General features: G+C 56.2%; 47 non-coding genes across 47 annotated transcripts; all 47 read left to right on the plus strand.

The window, feature by feature from the left end:
• Nucleotides 1-61: 61 nt before the first annotated feature.
• On the plus strand, nt 62-180 carry LOC141119341 (5S ribosomal RNA). Its single transcript, XR_012238683.1, has one exon. It is a non-coding gene; the product is annotated as a 5S ribosomal RNA (ribosomal RNA).
• Nucleotides 181-279: 99 nt separating this feature from the next.
• Nucleotides 280-398, plus strand: LOC141120154 (5S ribosomal RNA). The gene has a single exon (XR_012239482.1). It is a non-coding gene; the product is annotated as a 5S ribosomal RNA (ribosomal RNA).
• Nucleotides 399-496: 98 nt separating this feature from the next.
• Nucleotides 497-615, plus strand: LOC141119949 (5S ribosomal RNA). Its single transcript, XR_012239282.1, has one exon. It is a non-coding gene; the product is annotated as a 5S ribosomal RNA (ribosomal RNA).
• Nucleotides 616-714: 99 nt separating this feature from the next.
• LOC141119353 (5S ribosomal RNA) lies at nt 715-833 on the plus strand. The gene has a single exon (XR_012238694.1). It is a non-coding gene; the product is annotated as a 5S ribosomal RNA (ribosomal RNA).
• Nucleotides 834-931: 98 nt separating this feature from the next.
• Nucleotides 932-1,050, plus strand: LOC141120530 (5S ribosomal RNA). Its single transcript, XR_012239846.1, has one exon. It is a non-coding gene; the product is annotated as a 5S ribosomal RNA (ribosomal RNA).
• Nucleotides 1,051-1,149: 99 nt separating this feature from the next.
• LOC141119937 (5S ribosomal RNA) lies at nt 1,150-1,268 on the plus strand. The gene has a single exon (XR_012239270.1). It is a non-coding gene; the product is annotated as a 5S ribosomal RNA (ribosomal RNA).
• Nucleotides 1,269-1,367: 99 nt separating this feature from the next.
• On the plus strand, nt 1,368-1,486 carry LOC141119364 (5S ribosomal RNA). Its single transcript, XR_012238705.1, has one exon. It is a non-coding gene; the product is annotated as a 5S ribosomal RNA (ribosomal RNA).
• Nucleotides 1,487-1,584: 98 nt separating this feature from the next.
• LOC141119375 (5S ribosomal RNA) lies at nt 1,585-1,703 on the plus strand. Its single transcript, XR_012238718.1, has one exon. It is a non-coding gene; the product is annotated as a 5S ribosomal RNA (ribosomal RNA).
• Nucleotides 1,704-1,802: 99 nt separating this feature from the next.
• Nucleotides 1,803-1,921, plus strand: LOC141120542 (5S ribosomal RNA). Its single transcript, XR_012239858.1, has one exon. It is a non-coding gene; the product is annotated as a 5S ribosomal RNA (ribosomal RNA).
• Nucleotides 1,922-2,021: 100 nt separating this feature from the next.
• On the plus strand, nt 2,022-2,140 carry LOC141120089 (5S ribosomal RNA). The gene has a single exon (XR_012239420.1). It is a non-coding gene; the product is annotated as a 5S ribosomal RNA (ribosomal RNA).
• Nucleotides 2,141-2,240: 100 nt separating this feature from the next.
• LOC141120031 (5S ribosomal RNA) lies at nt 2,241-2,359 on the plus strand. Its single transcript, XR_012239364.1, has one exon. It is a non-coding gene; the product is annotated as a 5S ribosomal RNA (ribosomal RNA).
• A 100-nt stretch (nt 2,360-2,459) lies between these two features.
• On the plus strand, nt 2,460-2,578 carry LOC141119387 (5S ribosomal RNA). Its single transcript, XR_012238729.1, has one exon. It is a non-coding gene; the product is annotated as a 5S ribosomal RNA (ribosomal RNA).
• A 98-nt stretch (nt 2,579-2,676) lies between these two features.
• Nucleotides 2,677-2,795, plus strand: LOC141119399 (5S ribosomal RNA). Its single transcript, XR_012238741.1, has one exon. It is a non-coding gene; the product is annotated as a 5S ribosomal RNA (ribosomal RNA).
• Nucleotides 2,796-2,885: 90 nt separating this feature from the next.
• On the plus strand, nt 2,886-3,004 carry LOC141120091 (5S ribosomal RNA). Its single transcript, XR_012239422.1, has one exon. It is a non-coding gene; the product is annotated as a 5S ribosomal RNA (ribosomal RNA).
• A 99-nt stretch (nt 3,005-3,103) lies between these two features.
• Nucleotides 3,104-3,222, plus strand: LOC141119410 (5S ribosomal RNA). The gene has a single exon (XR_012238752.1). It is a non-coding gene; the product is annotated as a 5S ribosomal RNA (ribosomal RNA).
• Nucleotides 3,223-3,322: 100 nt separating this feature from the next.
• Nucleotides 3,323-3,441, plus strand: LOC141119422 (5S ribosomal RNA). The gene has a single exon (XR_012238763.1). It is a non-coding gene; the product is annotated as a 5S ribosomal RNA (ribosomal RNA).
• A 100-nt stretch (nt 3,442-3,541) lies between these two features.
• Nucleotides 3,542-3,660, plus strand: LOC141119434 (5S ribosomal RNA). The gene has a single exon (XR_012238774.1). It is a non-coding gene; the product is annotated as a 5S ribosomal RNA (ribosomal RNA).
• Nucleotides 3,661-3,758: 98 nt separating this feature from the next.
• Nucleotides 3,759-3,877, plus strand: LOC141119445 (5S ribosomal RNA). Its single transcript, XR_012238785.1, has one exon. It is a non-coding gene; the product is annotated as a 5S ribosomal RNA (ribosomal RNA).
• Nucleotides 3,878-3,967: 90 nt separating this feature from the next.
• On the plus strand, nt 3,968-4,086 carry LOC141120092 (5S ribosomal RNA). The gene has a single exon (XR_012239423.1). It is a non-coding gene; the product is annotated as a 5S ribosomal RNA (ribosomal RNA).
• Nucleotides 4,087-4,184: 98 nt separating this feature from the next.
• On the plus strand, nt 4,185-4,303 carry LOC141119457 (5S ribosomal RNA). Its single transcript, XR_012238796.1, has one exon. It is a non-coding gene; the product is annotated as a 5S ribosomal RNA (ribosomal RNA).
• Nucleotides 4,304-4,402: 99 nt separating this feature from the next.
• LOC141119469 (5S ribosomal RNA) lies at nt 4,403-4,521 on the plus strand. Its single transcript, XR_012238807.1, has one exon. It is a non-coding gene; the product is annotated as a 5S ribosomal RNA (ribosomal RNA).
• A 100-nt stretch (nt 4,522-4,621) lies between these two features.
• Nucleotides 4,622-4,740, plus strand: LOC141120093 (5S ribosomal RNA). Its single transcript, XR_012239424.1, has one exon. It is a non-coding gene; the product is annotated as a 5S ribosomal RNA (ribosomal RNA).
• A 100-nt stretch (nt 4,741-4,840) lies between these two features.
• LOC141120008 (5S ribosomal RNA) lies at nt 4,841-4,959 on the plus strand. Its single transcript, XR_012239341.1, has one exon. It is a non-coding gene; the product is annotated as a 5S ribosomal RNA (ribosomal RNA).
• Nucleotides 4,960-5,059: 100 nt separating this feature from the next.
• On the plus strand, nt 5,060-5,178 carry LOC141119480 (5S ribosomal RNA). The gene has a single exon (XR_012238819.1). It is a non-coding gene; the product is annotated as a 5S ribosomal RNA (ribosomal RNA).
• Nucleotides 5,179-5,276: 98 nt separating this feature from the next.
• On the plus strand, nt 5,277-5,395 carry LOC141119492 (5S ribosomal RNA). The gene has a single exon (XR_012238830.1). It is a non-coding gene; the product is annotated as a 5S ribosomal RNA (ribosomal RNA).
• A 90-nt stretch (nt 5,396-5,485) lies between these two features.
• Nucleotides 5,486-5,604, plus strand: LOC141120094 (5S ribosomal RNA). The gene has a single exon (XR_012239425.1). It is a non-coding gene; the product is annotated as a 5S ribosomal RNA (ribosomal RNA).
• Nucleotides 5,605-5,703: 99 nt separating this feature from the next.
• LOC141119504 (5S ribosomal RNA) lies at nt 5,704-5,822 on the plus strand. The gene has a single exon (XR_012238841.1). It is a non-coding gene; the product is annotated as a 5S ribosomal RNA (ribosomal RNA).
• A 100-nt stretch (nt 5,823-5,922) lies between these two features.
• On the plus strand, nt 5,923-6,041 carry LOC141119517 (5S ribosomal RNA). The gene has a single exon (XR_012238853.1). It is a non-coding gene; the product is annotated as a 5S ribosomal RNA (ribosomal RNA).
• Nucleotides 6,042-6,141: 100 nt separating this feature from the next.
• On the plus strand, nt 6,142-6,260 carry LOC141119528 (5S ribosomal RNA). Its single transcript, XR_012238865.1, has one exon. It is a non-coding gene; the product is annotated as a 5S ribosomal RNA (ribosomal RNA).
• A 98-nt stretch (nt 6,261-6,358) lies between these two features.
• Nucleotides 6,359-6,477, plus strand: LOC141119540 (5S ribosomal RNA). Its single transcript, XR_012238876.1, has one exon. It is a non-coding gene; the product is annotated as a 5S ribosomal RNA (ribosomal RNA).
• Nucleotides 6,478-6,567: 90 nt separating this feature from the next.
• On the plus strand, nt 6,568-6,686 carry LOC141120095 (5S ribosomal RNA). The gene has a single exon (XR_012239426.1). It is a non-coding gene; the product is annotated as a 5S ribosomal RNA (ribosomal RNA).
• A 99-nt stretch (nt 6,687-6,785) lies between these two features.
• Nucleotides 6,786-6,904, plus strand: LOC141120282 (5S ribosomal RNA). Its single transcript, XR_012239607.1, has one exon. It is a non-coding gene; the product is annotated as a 5S ribosomal RNA (ribosomal RNA).
• Nucleotides 6,905-6,994: 90 nt separating this feature from the next.
• On the plus strand, nt 6,995-7,113 carry LOC141120096 (5S ribosomal RNA). The gene has a single exon (XR_012239427.1). It is a non-coding gene; the product is annotated as a 5S ribosomal RNA (ribosomal RNA).
• A 99-nt stretch (nt 7,114-7,212) lies between these two features.
• Nucleotides 7,213-7,331, plus strand: LOC141120332 (5S ribosomal RNA). The gene has a single exon (XR_012239656.1). It is a non-coding gene; the product is annotated as a 5S ribosomal RNA (ribosomal RNA).
• A 98-nt stretch (nt 7,332-7,429) lies between these two features.
• On the plus strand, nt 7,430-7,548 carry LOC141120424 (5S ribosomal RNA). Its single transcript, XR_012239745.1, has one exon. It is a non-coding gene; the product is annotated as a 5S ribosomal RNA (ribosomal RNA).
• A 99-nt stretch (nt 7,549-7,647) lies between these two features.
• Nucleotides 7,648-7,766, plus strand: LOC141119552 (5S ribosomal RNA). Its single transcript, XR_012238887.1, has one exon. It is a non-coding gene; the product is annotated as a 5S ribosomal RNA (ribosomal RNA).
• A 99-nt stretch (nt 7,767-7,865) lies between these two features.
• Nucleotides 7,866-7,984, plus strand: LOC141120064 (5S ribosomal RNA). Its single transcript, XR_012239397.1, has one exon. It is a non-coding gene; the product is annotated as a 5S ribosomal RNA (ribosomal RNA).
• Nucleotides 7,985-8,084: 100 nt separating this feature from the next.
• Nucleotides 8,085-8,203, plus strand: LOC141119563 (5S ribosomal RNA). Its single transcript, XR_012238898.1, has one exon. It is a non-coding gene; the product is annotated as a 5S ribosomal RNA (ribosomal RNA).
• Nucleotides 8,204-8,303: 100 nt separating this feature from the next.
• Nucleotides 8,304-8,422, plus strand: LOC141120131 (5S ribosomal RNA). Its single transcript, XR_012239459.1, has one exon. It is a non-coding gene; the product is annotated as a 5S ribosomal RNA (ribosomal RNA).
• Nucleotides 8,423-8,522: 100 nt separating this feature from the next.
• LOC141119575 (5S ribosomal RNA) lies at nt 8,523-8,641 on the plus strand. Its single transcript, XR_012238909.1, has one exon. It is a non-coding gene; the product is annotated as a 5S ribosomal RNA (ribosomal RNA).
• Nucleotides 8,642-8,739: 98 nt separating this feature from the next.
• Nucleotides 8,740-8,858, plus strand: LOC141119586 (5S ribosomal RNA). The gene has a single exon (XR_012238921.1). It is a non-coding gene; the product is annotated as a 5S ribosomal RNA (ribosomal RNA).
• Nucleotides 8,859-8,957: 99 nt separating this feature from the next.
• On the plus strand, nt 8,958-9,076 carry LOC141120585 (5S ribosomal RNA). Its single transcript, XR_012239899.1, has one exon. It is a non-coding gene; the product is annotated as a 5S ribosomal RNA (ribosomal RNA).
• Nucleotides 9,077-9,175: 99 nt separating this feature from the next.
• Nucleotides 9,176-9,294, plus strand: LOC141119597 (5S ribosomal RNA). Its single transcript, XR_012238932.1, has one exon. It is a non-coding gene; the product is annotated as a 5S ribosomal RNA (ribosomal RNA).
• A 98-nt stretch (nt 9,295-9,392) lies between these two features.
• Nucleotides 9,393-9,511, plus strand: LOC141120469 (5S ribosomal RNA). The gene has a single exon (XR_012239788.1). It is a non-coding gene; the product is annotated as a 5S ribosomal RNA (ribosomal RNA).
• Nucleotides 9,512-9,610: 99 nt separating this feature from the next.
• On the plus strand, nt 9,611-9,729 carry LOC141120200 (5S ribosomal RNA). Its single transcript, XR_012239527.1, has one exon. It is a non-coding gene; the product is annotated as a 5S ribosomal RNA (ribosomal RNA).
• Nucleotides 9,730-9,828: 99 nt separating this feature from the next.
• Nucleotides 9,829-9,947, plus strand: LOC141119608 (5S ribosomal RNA). Its single transcript, XR_012238943.1, has one exon. It is a non-coding gene; the product is annotated as a 5S ribosomal RNA (ribosomal RNA).
• A 100-nt stretch (nt 9,948-10,047) lies between these two features.
• On the plus strand, nt 10,048-10,166 carry LOC141120482 (5S ribosomal RNA). The gene has a single exon (XR_012239801.1). It is a non-coding gene; the product is annotated as a 5S ribosomal RNA (ribosomal RNA).
• The last annotated feature ends 19 nt before the right edge of the window (nt 10,167-10,185 follow it).

The raw sequence follows: 10,185 nt of genomic DNA on the forward strand, positions 1-10,185 counted from the left end.
TTCCTCGTTTCCCATCTTGGCGCCGCCAAGGTCAAGAGGGTTGAGCGTGCCGTTAGAGATCGCCTACGGCCACATCACCCTGAAAGCGCCCGATCTCGTCTGATCTCGGAGGCTAAGCAGGGTCGGGCCTGGTTAGTACCTGGATGGGAGACCGCCTGGGAATACCAGGTGCCGTAGGCTTCTTTTTTTCTTGGATTTCTGGACTTGCCCTGTTTTTTTTCCTCGTTTCCCATCTTGGCGCCGCCAAGGTCAAGAGGGTTGAGCGTGCCGTTAGAGATCGCCTACGGCCTCATCACCCTGAAAGCGCCCGATCTCGTCTGATCTCGGAGGCTAAGCAGGGTCGGGCCTGGTTAGTACCTGGATGGGAGACCGCCTGGGAATACCAGGTGCCGTAGGCTTCTTTTTTTCTTGGAGTTCTGGACTTGCCCTGTTTTTTTCCTCGTTTCCCATCTTGGTGCCGCCAAAGTCAAGAGGGTTGAGCATGCCGTAAGAGATCGCCTATGGCCACATCACCCTGAAAGCGCCCGATCTCGTCTGATCTCGGAGGCTAAGCAGGGTCGGGCCTGGTTAGTACCTGGATGGGAGACCGCCTGGGAATACCAGGTGCCGTAGGCTTCTTTTTTTCTTGGATTTCTGGACTTGCCCTGTTTTTTTTCCTCGTTTCCCATCTTGGCGCCGCCAAGGTCAAGAGGGTTGAGCGTGCCATTAGAGATCGCCTACGGCCACATCACCCTGAAAGCGCCCGATCTCGTCTGATCTCGGAGGCTAAGCAGGGTCGGGCCTGGTTAGTACCTGGATGGGAGACCGCCTGGGAATACCAGGTGCCGTAGGCTTCTTTTTTTCTTGGAGTTCTGGACTTGCCCTGTTTTTTTCCTCGATTCCCATCTTGGTGCCGCCAAAGTCAAGAGGGTTGAGCGTGCCGTAAGAGATCGCCTACGGCCACATCACCCTGAAAGCGCCCAATCTCGTCTGATCTCGGAGGCTAAGCAGGGTCGGGCCTGGTTAGTACCTGGATGGGAGACCGACTGGGAATACCAGGTGCCGTAGGCTTCTTTTTTTTGGGGGAGTTCTGGACTTGCCCTGTTTTTTTCCTCGTTTCCCATCTTGGCGCCGCCAAGGTCAAGAGGGTTGAGCGTGCCGTTAGAGATCGCCTACGGCCACATCACCCTGAAAGCGCCCGATCTCGTCTGATCTCGGAGGCTAAGCAGGGTCGGGCCTGGTTAGTACCTGGATGGGAGACCGCCTGGGAGTACCAGGTGCCGTAGGCTTCTTTTTTTGGGGGAGTTCTGGACTTGCCCTGTTTTTTTTCCTCGTTTCCCATCTTGGCGCCGCCAAGGTCAAGAGGGTTGAGCGTGCAGTTAGAGATCGCCTACGGCCACATCACCCTGAAAGCGCCCGATCTCGTCTGATCTCGGAGGCTAAGCAGGGTCGGGCCTGGTTAGTACCTGGATGGGAGACCGCCTGGGAATACCAGGTGCCGTAGGCTTCTTTTTTTCTTGGAGTTCTGGACTTGCCCTGTTTTTTTCCTCGTTTCCCATCTTGGTGCTGCCAAAGTCAAGAGGGTTGAGCGTGCTGTAAGAGATCGCCTACGGCCACATCACCCTGAAAGCGCCCGATCTCGTCTGATCTCGGAGGCTAAGCAGGGTCGGGCCTGGTTAGTACCTGGATGGGAGACCGCCTGGGAATACCAGGTGCCGTAGGCTTCTTTTTTTCTTGGAGTTCTGGACTTGCCCTGTTTTTTTTCCTCGTTTCCCATCTTGGCGCCGCCAAGGTCAAGAGGGTTGAGCGTGCCGTTAGAGATCGCCTACGGCCACATCACCCTGAAAGCGCCCGATCTCATCTGATCTCGGAGGCTAAGCAGGGTCGGGCCTGGTTAGTACCTGGATGGGAGACCGCCTGGGAATACCAGGTGCCGTAGGCTTCTTTTTTTCTTGGAGTTCTGGACTTGCCCTGTTTTTTTTCCTCGTTTTCCCATCTTGGCGCCGCCAAGGTCAAGAGGGTTGAGCGTGCCGTTAGAGATCGCCTACGGCCACATCACCCTGAAAGCGCCTGATCTCGTCTGATCTCGGAGGCTAAGCAGGGTCGGGCCTGGTTAGTACCTGGATGGGAGACCGCCTGGGAATACCAGGTGCCGTAGGCTTCTTTTTTTTGGGGGCGTTCTGGACTTGCCCTGTTTTTTTTCCTCGTTTCCCATCTTGGCGCCGCCAAGGTCAAGAGGGTTGAGCGTGCCGTTAGAGATCGCCTACGGCCACATCACCCTGAAAGTGCCCGATCTCGTCTGATCTCGGAGGCTAAGCAGGGTCGGGCCTGGTTAGTACCTGGATGGGAGACCGCCTGGGAATACCAGGTGCCGTAGGCTTCTTTTTTTTGGGGGAGTTCTGGACTTGCCCTGTTTTTTTTCCTCGTTTCCCATCTTGGCGCCGCCAAGGTCAAGAGGGTTGAGCGTGCCGTTAGAGATCGCCTACGGCCACATCACCCTGAAAGCGCCCGATCTCGTCTGATCTCGGAGGCTAAGCAGGGTCGGGCCTGGTTAGTACCTGGATGGGAGACCGCCTGGGAATACCAGGTGCCGTAGGCTTCTTTTTTTCTTGGAGTTCTGGACTTGCCCTGTTTTTTTCCTCGTTTCCCATCTTGGTGCCGCCAAAGTCAAGAGGGTTGAGTGTGCCGTAAGAGATCGCCTACGGCCACATCACCCTGAAAGCGCCCGATCTCGTCTGATCTCGGAGGCTAAGCAGGGTCGGGCCTGGTTAGTACCTGGATGGGAGACCGCCTGGGAATACCAGGTGCCGTAGGCTTCTTGATTTCTGGACTTGCCCTGTTTTTTTTCCTCGTTTCCCATCTTGGCGCCGCCAAGGTCAAGAGGGTTGAGCGTGCCGTTAGAGATCGCCTACGGCCACATCACCCTGAAAGCGCCTGATCTCGTCTGATCTCGGAGGCTAAGCAGGGTCGGGCCTGGTTAGTACCTGGATGGGAGACCGCCTGGGAATACCAGGTGCCGTAGGCTTCTTTTTTTCTTGGATTTCTGGACTTGCCCTGTTTTTTTTCCTCGTTTCCCATCTTGGCGCCGCCAAGGTCAAGAGGGTTGAGCGTGCCGTTAGAGATCGCCTACGGCCACATCACCCTGAAAGCGCCCGATCTCGTCTGATCTCGGAGGCTAAGCAGGGTCGGGCCTGGTTAGTACCTGGATGGGAGACCGCCTGGGAATACCAGGTGCCGTAGGCTTCTTTTTTTTGGGGGAGTTCTGGACTTGCCCTGTTTTTTTTCCTCGTTTCCCATCTTGGCGCCGCCAAGGTCAAGAGGGTTGAGCGTGCCGTTAGAGATCGCCTACGGCCACATCACCCTGAAAGCGCCCGATCTCGTCTGATCTCGGAGGCTAAGCAGGGTCGGGCCTGGTTAGTACCTGGATGGGAGACCGCCTGGGAATACCAGGTGCCGTAGGCTTCTTTTTTTTGGGGGAGTTCTGGACTTGCCCTGTTTTTTTTCCTCGTTTCCCATCTTGGCGCCGCCAAGGTCAAGAGGGTTGAGCGTGCCGTTAGAGATCGCCTACGGCCACATCACCCTGAAAGCGCCCGATCTCGTCTGATCTCGGAGGCTAAGCAGGGTCGGGCCTGGTTAGTACCTGGATGGGAGACCGCCTGGGAATACCAGGTGCCGTAGGCTTCTTTTTTTCTTGGAGTTCTGGACTTGCCCTGTTTTTTTCCTCGTTTCCCATCTTGGTGCCGCCAAAGTCAAGAGGGTTGAGTGTGCCGTAAGAGATCGCCTACGGCCACATCACCCTGAAAGCGCCCGATCTCGTCTGATCTCGGAGGCTAAGCAGGGTCGGGCCTGGTTAGTACCTGGATGGGAGACCGCCTGGGAATACCAGGTGCCGTAGGCTTCTTGATTTCTGGACTTGCCCTGTTTTTTTTCCTCGTTTCCCATCTTGGCGCCGCCAAGGTCAAGAGGGTTGAGCGTGCCGTTAGAGATCGCCTACGGCCACATCACCCTGAAAGCGCCTGATCTCGTCTGATCTCGGAGGCTAAGCAGGGTCGGGCCTGGTTAGTACCTGGATGGGAGACCGCCTGGGAATACCAGGTGCCGTAGGCTTCTTTTTTTCTTGGAGTTCTGGACTTGCCCTGTTTTTTTCCTCGTTTCCCATCTTGGTGCTGCCAAAGTCAAGAGGGTTGAGCGTGCTGTAAGAGATCGCCTACGGCCACATCACCCTGAAAGCGCCCGATCTCGTCTGATCTCGGAGGCTAAGCAGGGTCGGGCCTGGTTAGTACCTGGATGGGAGACCGCCTGGGAATACCAGGTGCCGTAGGCTTCTTTTTTTCTTGGAGTTCTGGACTTGCCCTGTTTTTTTTCCTCGTTTCCCATCTTGGCGCCGCCAAGGTCAAGAGGGTTGAGCGTGCCGTTAGAGATCGCCTACGGCCACATCACCCTGAAAGCGCCCGATCTCGTCTGATCTCGGAGGCTAAGCAGGGTCGGGCCTGGTTAGTACCTGGATGGGAGACCGCCTGGGAATACCAGGTGCCGTAGGCTTCTTTTTTTCTTGGAGTTCTGGACTTGCCCTGTTTTTTTTCCTCGTTTTCCCATCTTGGCGCCGCCAAGGTCAAGAGGGTTGAGCGTGCCGTTAGAGATCGCCTACGGCCACATCACCCTGAAAGCGCCTGATCTCGTCTGATCTCGGAGGCTAAGCAGGGTCGGGCCTGGTTAGTACCTGGATGGGAGACCGCCTGGGAATACCAGGTGCCGTAGGCTTCTTTTTTTTGGGGGCGTTCTGGACTTGCCCTGTTTTTTTTCCTCGTTTCCCATCTTGGCGCCGCCAAGGTCAAGAGGGTTGAGCGTGCCGTTAGAGATCGCCTACGGCCACATCACCCTGAAAGTGCCCGATCTCGTCTGATCTCGGAGGCTAAGCAGGGTCGGGCCTGGTTAGTACCTGGATGGGAGACCACCTGGGAATACCAGGTGCCGTAGGCTTCTTTTTTTTGGGGGAGTTCTGGACTTGCCCTGTTTTTTTTCCTCGTTTCCCATCTTGGCGCCGCCAAGGTCAAGAGGGTTGAGCGTGCCGTTAGAGATCGCCTACGGCCACATCACCCTGAAAGCGCCCGATCTCGTCTGATCTCGGAGGCTAAGCAGGGTCGGGCCTGGTTAGTACCTGGATGGGAGACCGCCTGGGAATACCAGGTGCCGTAGGCTTCTTTTTTTCTTGGAGTTCTGGACTTGCCCTGTTTTTTTCCTCGTTTCCCATCTTGGTGCCGCCAAAGTCAAGAGGGTTGAGTGTGCGGTAAGAGATCGCCTACGGCCACATCACCCTGAAAGCGCCCGATCTCGTCTGATCTCGGAGGCTAAGCAGGGTCGGGCCTGGTTAGTACCTGGATGGGAGACCGCCTGGGAATACCAGGTGCCGTAGGCTTCTTGATTTCTGGACTTGCCCTGTTTTTTTTCCTCGTTTCCCATCTTGGCGCCGCCAAGGTCAAGAGGGTTGAGCGTGCCGTTAGAGATCGCCTACGGCCACATCACCCTGAAAGCGCCTGATCTCGTCTGATCTCGGAGGCTAAGCAGGGTCGGGCCTGGTTAGTACCTGGATGGGAGACCGCCTGGGAATACCAGGTGCCGTAGGCTTCTTTTTTTCTTGGATTTCTGGACTTGCCCTGTTTTTTTTCCTCGTTTCCCATCTTGGCGCCGCCAAGGTCAAGAGGGTTGAGCGTGCCGTTAGAGATCGCCTACGGCCACATCACCCTGAAAGCGCCCGATCTCGTCTGATCTCGGAGGCTAAGCAGGGTCGGGCCTGGTTAGTACCTGGATGGGAGACCGCCTGGGAATACCAGGTGCCGTAGGCTTCTTTTTTTTGGGGGAGTTCTGGACTTGCCCTGTTTTTTTTCCTCGTTTCCCATCTTGGCGCCGCCAAGGTCAAGAGGGTTGAGCGTGCCGTTAGAGATCGCCTACGGCCACATCACCCTGAAAGCGCCCGATCTCGTCTGATCTCGGAGGCTAAGCAGGGTCGGGCCTGGTTAGTACCTGGATGGGAGACCGCCTGGGAATACCAGGTGCCGTAGGCTTCTTTTTTTTGGGGGAGTTCTGGACTTGCCCTGTTTTTTTTCCTCGTTTCCCATCTTGGCGCCGCCAAGGTCAAGAGGGTTGAGCGTGCCGTTAGAGATCGCCTACGGCCACATCACCCTGAAAGCGCCCGATCTCGTCTGATCTCGGAGGCTAAGCAGGGTCGGGCCTGGTTAGTACCTGGATGGGAGACCGCCTGGGAATACCAGGTGCCGTAGGCTTCTTTTTTTCTTGGAGTTCTGGACTTGCCCTGTTTTTTTCCTCGTTTCCCATCTTGGTGCCGCCAAAGTCAAGAGGGTTGAGTGTGCCGTAAGAGAACGCCTACGGCCACATCACCCTGAAAGCGCCCGATCTCGTCTGATCTCGGAGGCTAAGCAGGGTCGGGCCTGGTTAGTACCTGGATGGGAGACCGCCTGGGAATACCAGGTGCCGTAGGCTTCTTGATTTCTGGACTTGCCCTGTTTTTTTTCCTCGTTTCCCATCTTGGCGCCGCCAAGGTCAAGAGGGTTGAGCGTGCCGTTAGAGATCGCCTACGGCCACATCACCCTGAAAGCGCCTGATCTCGTCTGATCTCGGAGGCTAAGCAGGGTCGGGCCTGGTTAGTACCTGGATGGGAGACCGCCTGGGAATACCAGGTGCCGTAGGCTTCTTTTTTTCTTGGATTTCTGGACTTGCCCTGTTTTTTTTCCTCGTTTCCCATCTTGGCGCCGCCAAGGTCAAGAGGGTTGAGCGTGCCGTTAGAGATCGCCTACGGCCACATCACCATGAAAGCTCCCGATCTCGTCTGATCTCGGAGGCTAAGCAGGGTCGGGCCTGGTTAGTACCTGGATGGGAGACCGCCTGGGAATACCAGGTGCCGTAGGCTTCTTGATTTCTGGACTTGCCCTGTTTTTTTTCCTCGTTTCCCATCTTGGCGCCGCCAAGGTCAAGAGGGTTGAGCGTGCCGTTAGAGATCGCCTACGGCCACATCACCCTGAAAGCGCCTGATCTCGTCTGATCTCGGAGGCTAAGCAGGGTCGGGCCTGGTTAGTACCTGGATGGGAGACCGCCTGGGAATACCAGGTGCCGTAGGCTTCTTTTTTTCTTGGATTTCTGGACTTGCCCTGTTTTTTTTCCTCGTTTCCCATCTTGGCGCCGCCAAGGTCAAGAGGGTTGAGCATGCCGTTAGACATCGCCTACGGCCACATCACCCTGAAAGCGCCCGATCTCGTCTGATCTCGGAGGCTAAGCAGGGTCGTGCCTGGTTAGTACCTGGATGGGAGACCGCCTGGGAATACCAGGTGCCGTAGTCTTCTTTTTTTCTTGGAGTTCTGGACTTGCCCTGTTTTTTTCCTCGTTTCCCATCTTGGTGCCGCCAAAGTCAAGAGGGTTGAGCGTGCCGTAAGAGATCGCCTACGGCCACATCACCCTGAAAGCGCCCGATCTCGTCTGATCTCGGAGGCTAAGCAGGGTCGGGCCTGGTTAGTACCTGGATGGGAGACCGCCTGGGAATACCAGATGCCGTAGGCTTCTTTTTTTCTTGGAGTTCTGGACTTGCCCTGTTTTTTTTCCTCGTTTCCCATCTTGGCGCCGCCAAGGTCAAGAGGGTTGAGCGTGCCGTTAGAGATCGCCTACGGCCACATCACCCTGAAAGCGCCCGATCTCGTCTGATCTCGGAGGCTAAGCAGGGTCGGGCCTGGTTAGTACCTGGATGGGAGACCGCCTGGGAATACCAGGTGCCGTAGGCTTCTTTTTTTCTTGGAGTTCTGGACTTGCCCTGTTTTTTTTCCTCGTTTCCCATCTTGGCGCCGCCAAGGTCAAGAGGGTTGAGCGTGCCGTTAGAGATTGCCTACGGCAACATCACCCTGAAAGCTCCCGATCTCGTCTGATCTCGGAGGCTAAGCAGGGTCGGGCCTGGTTAGTACCTGGATGGGAGACCGCCTGGGAATACCAGGTGCCGTAGGCTTCTTTTTTTTGGGGGCGTTCTGGACTTGCCCTGTTTTTTTTCCTCGTTTCCCATCTTGGCGCCGCCAAGGTCAAGAGGGTTGAGCGTGCCGTTAGAGATCGCCTACGGCCACATCACCCTGAAAGCGCCCGATCTCGTCTGATCTCGGAGGCTAAGCAGGGTCGGGCCTGGTTAGTACCTGGATGGGAGACCGCCTGGGAATACCAGGTGCCGTAGGCTTCTTTTTTTTGGGGGAGTTCTGGACTTGCCCTGTTTTTTTTCCTCGTTTCCCATCTTGGCGCCGCCAAGGTCAAGAGGGTTGAGCGTGCCGTTAGAGATCACCTACGGCCACATCACCCTGAAAGCGCCCGATCTCGTCTGATCTCGGAGGCTAAGCAGGGTCGGGCCTGGTTAGTACCTGGATGGGAGACCGCCTGGGAATACCAGGTGCCGTAGGCTTCTTTTTTTCTTGGATTTCTGGACTTGCCCTGTTTTTTTTTCCTCGTTTCCCATCTTGGCGCCGCCAAGGTCAAGAGGGTTGAGCGTGCCGTTAGAGATCGCCTACGGCCACATCACCCTGAAAGCGCCCGATCTCGTCTGATCTCGGAGGCTAAGCAGGGTCGGGCCTGGTTAGTACCTGGATGGGAGACCGCCTGGGAATACCAGGTGCCGTAGGCTTCTTTTTTTCTTGGAGTTCTGGACTTGCCCTGTTTTTTTCCTCGTTTCCCATCTTGGTGCTGCCAAAGTCAAGAGGGTTGAGCGTGCCGTAAGAGATCGCCTACGGCCACATCACCCTGAAAGCGCCCGATCTCGTCTGATCTCGGAGGCTAAGCAGGGTCGGGCCTGGTTAGTACCTGGATGGGAGACCGCCTGGGAATACCAGGTGCCGTAGGCTTCTTTTTTTCTTGGAGTTCTGGACTTGCCCTGTTTTTTTTCCTCGTTTCCCATCTTGGCGCCGCCAAGGTCAAGAGGGTTGAGCGTGCCGTTAGAGATTGCCTACGGCCACATCACCCTGAAAGCGCCCTATCTCGTCTGATCTCAGAGGCTAAGCAGGGTCGGGCCTGGTTAGTACCTGGATGGGAGACCGCCTGGGAATACCAGGTGCCGTAGGCTTCTTTTTTTCTTGGAGTTCTGGACTTGCCCTGTTTTTTTTCCTCGTTTCCCATCTTGGCGCCGCCAAGGTCAAGAGGGTTGAGCGTGCCGTTAGAGATCGCCTACGGCCACATCACCCTGAAAGCGCCCGATCTCGTCTGATCTCGGAGGCTAAGCAGGGTCGGGCCTGGTTAGTACCTGGATGGGAGACCGCCTGGGAATACCAGGTGCCGTAGGCTTCTTTTTTTCTTGGAGTTCTGGACTTGCCCTGTTTTTTTCCTCGTTTCCCATCTTGGTGCCGCCAAAGTCAAGAGGGTTGAGCGTGCCGTAAGAGATCGCCTACGGCCACATCACCCTGAAAGCGCCCGATCTCGTCTGATCACGGAGGCTAAGCAGGGTCGGGCCTGGTTAGTACCTGGATGGGAGACCGCCTGGGAATACCAGGTGCCGTAGGCTTCTTTTTTTCTTGGAGTTCTGGACTTGCCCTGTTTTTTTTCCTCGTTTCCCATCTTGGCGCCGCCAAGGTCAAGAGGGTTGAGCGTGCCGTTAGAGATCGCCTACGGCCACATCACCCTGAAAGCGTCCGATCTCGTCTGATCTCGGAGGCTAAGCAGGGTCGGGCCTGGTTAGTACCTGGATGGGAGACCGCCTGGGAATACCAGGTGCCGTAGGCTTCTTTTTTTTGGGGGAGTTCTGGACTTGCCCTGTTTTTTTCCTCGTTTCCCATCTTGGCGCCGCCAAGGTCAAGAGGGTTGAGCGTGCCGTTCGAGATCGCCTACGGCCACATCACCCTGAAAGCGCCCGATCTCGTCTGATCTCGGAGGCTAAGCAGGGTCGGGCCTGGTTAGTACCTGGATGGGAGACCGCCTGGGAATACCAGGTGCCGTAGGCTTCTTTTTTTGGGGGGCGTTCTGGACTTGCCCTGTTTTTTTTCCTCGTTTCCCATCTTGGCGCCGCCAAGGTCAAGAGGGTTGAGCGTGCCGTTAGAGATCGCCTATGGCCACATCACCCTGAAAGCGCACGATCTCGTCTGATCTCGGAGGCTAAGCAGGGTCGGGCCTGGTTAGTACCTGGATGGGAGACCGCCTGGGAATACCAGGTGCCGTAGGCTTCTTTTTTTCTTGGATTTC

This window comes from Aquarana catesbeiana, linkage group LG13 (genome assembly GCF_042186555.1).
Source record: "Aquarana catesbeiana isolate 2022-GZ linkage group LG13, ASM4218655v1, whole genome shotgun sequence".
Lineage (NCBI taxonomy): Eukaryota > Metazoa > Chordata > Amphibia > Anura > Ranidae > Aquarana > Aquarana catesbeiana.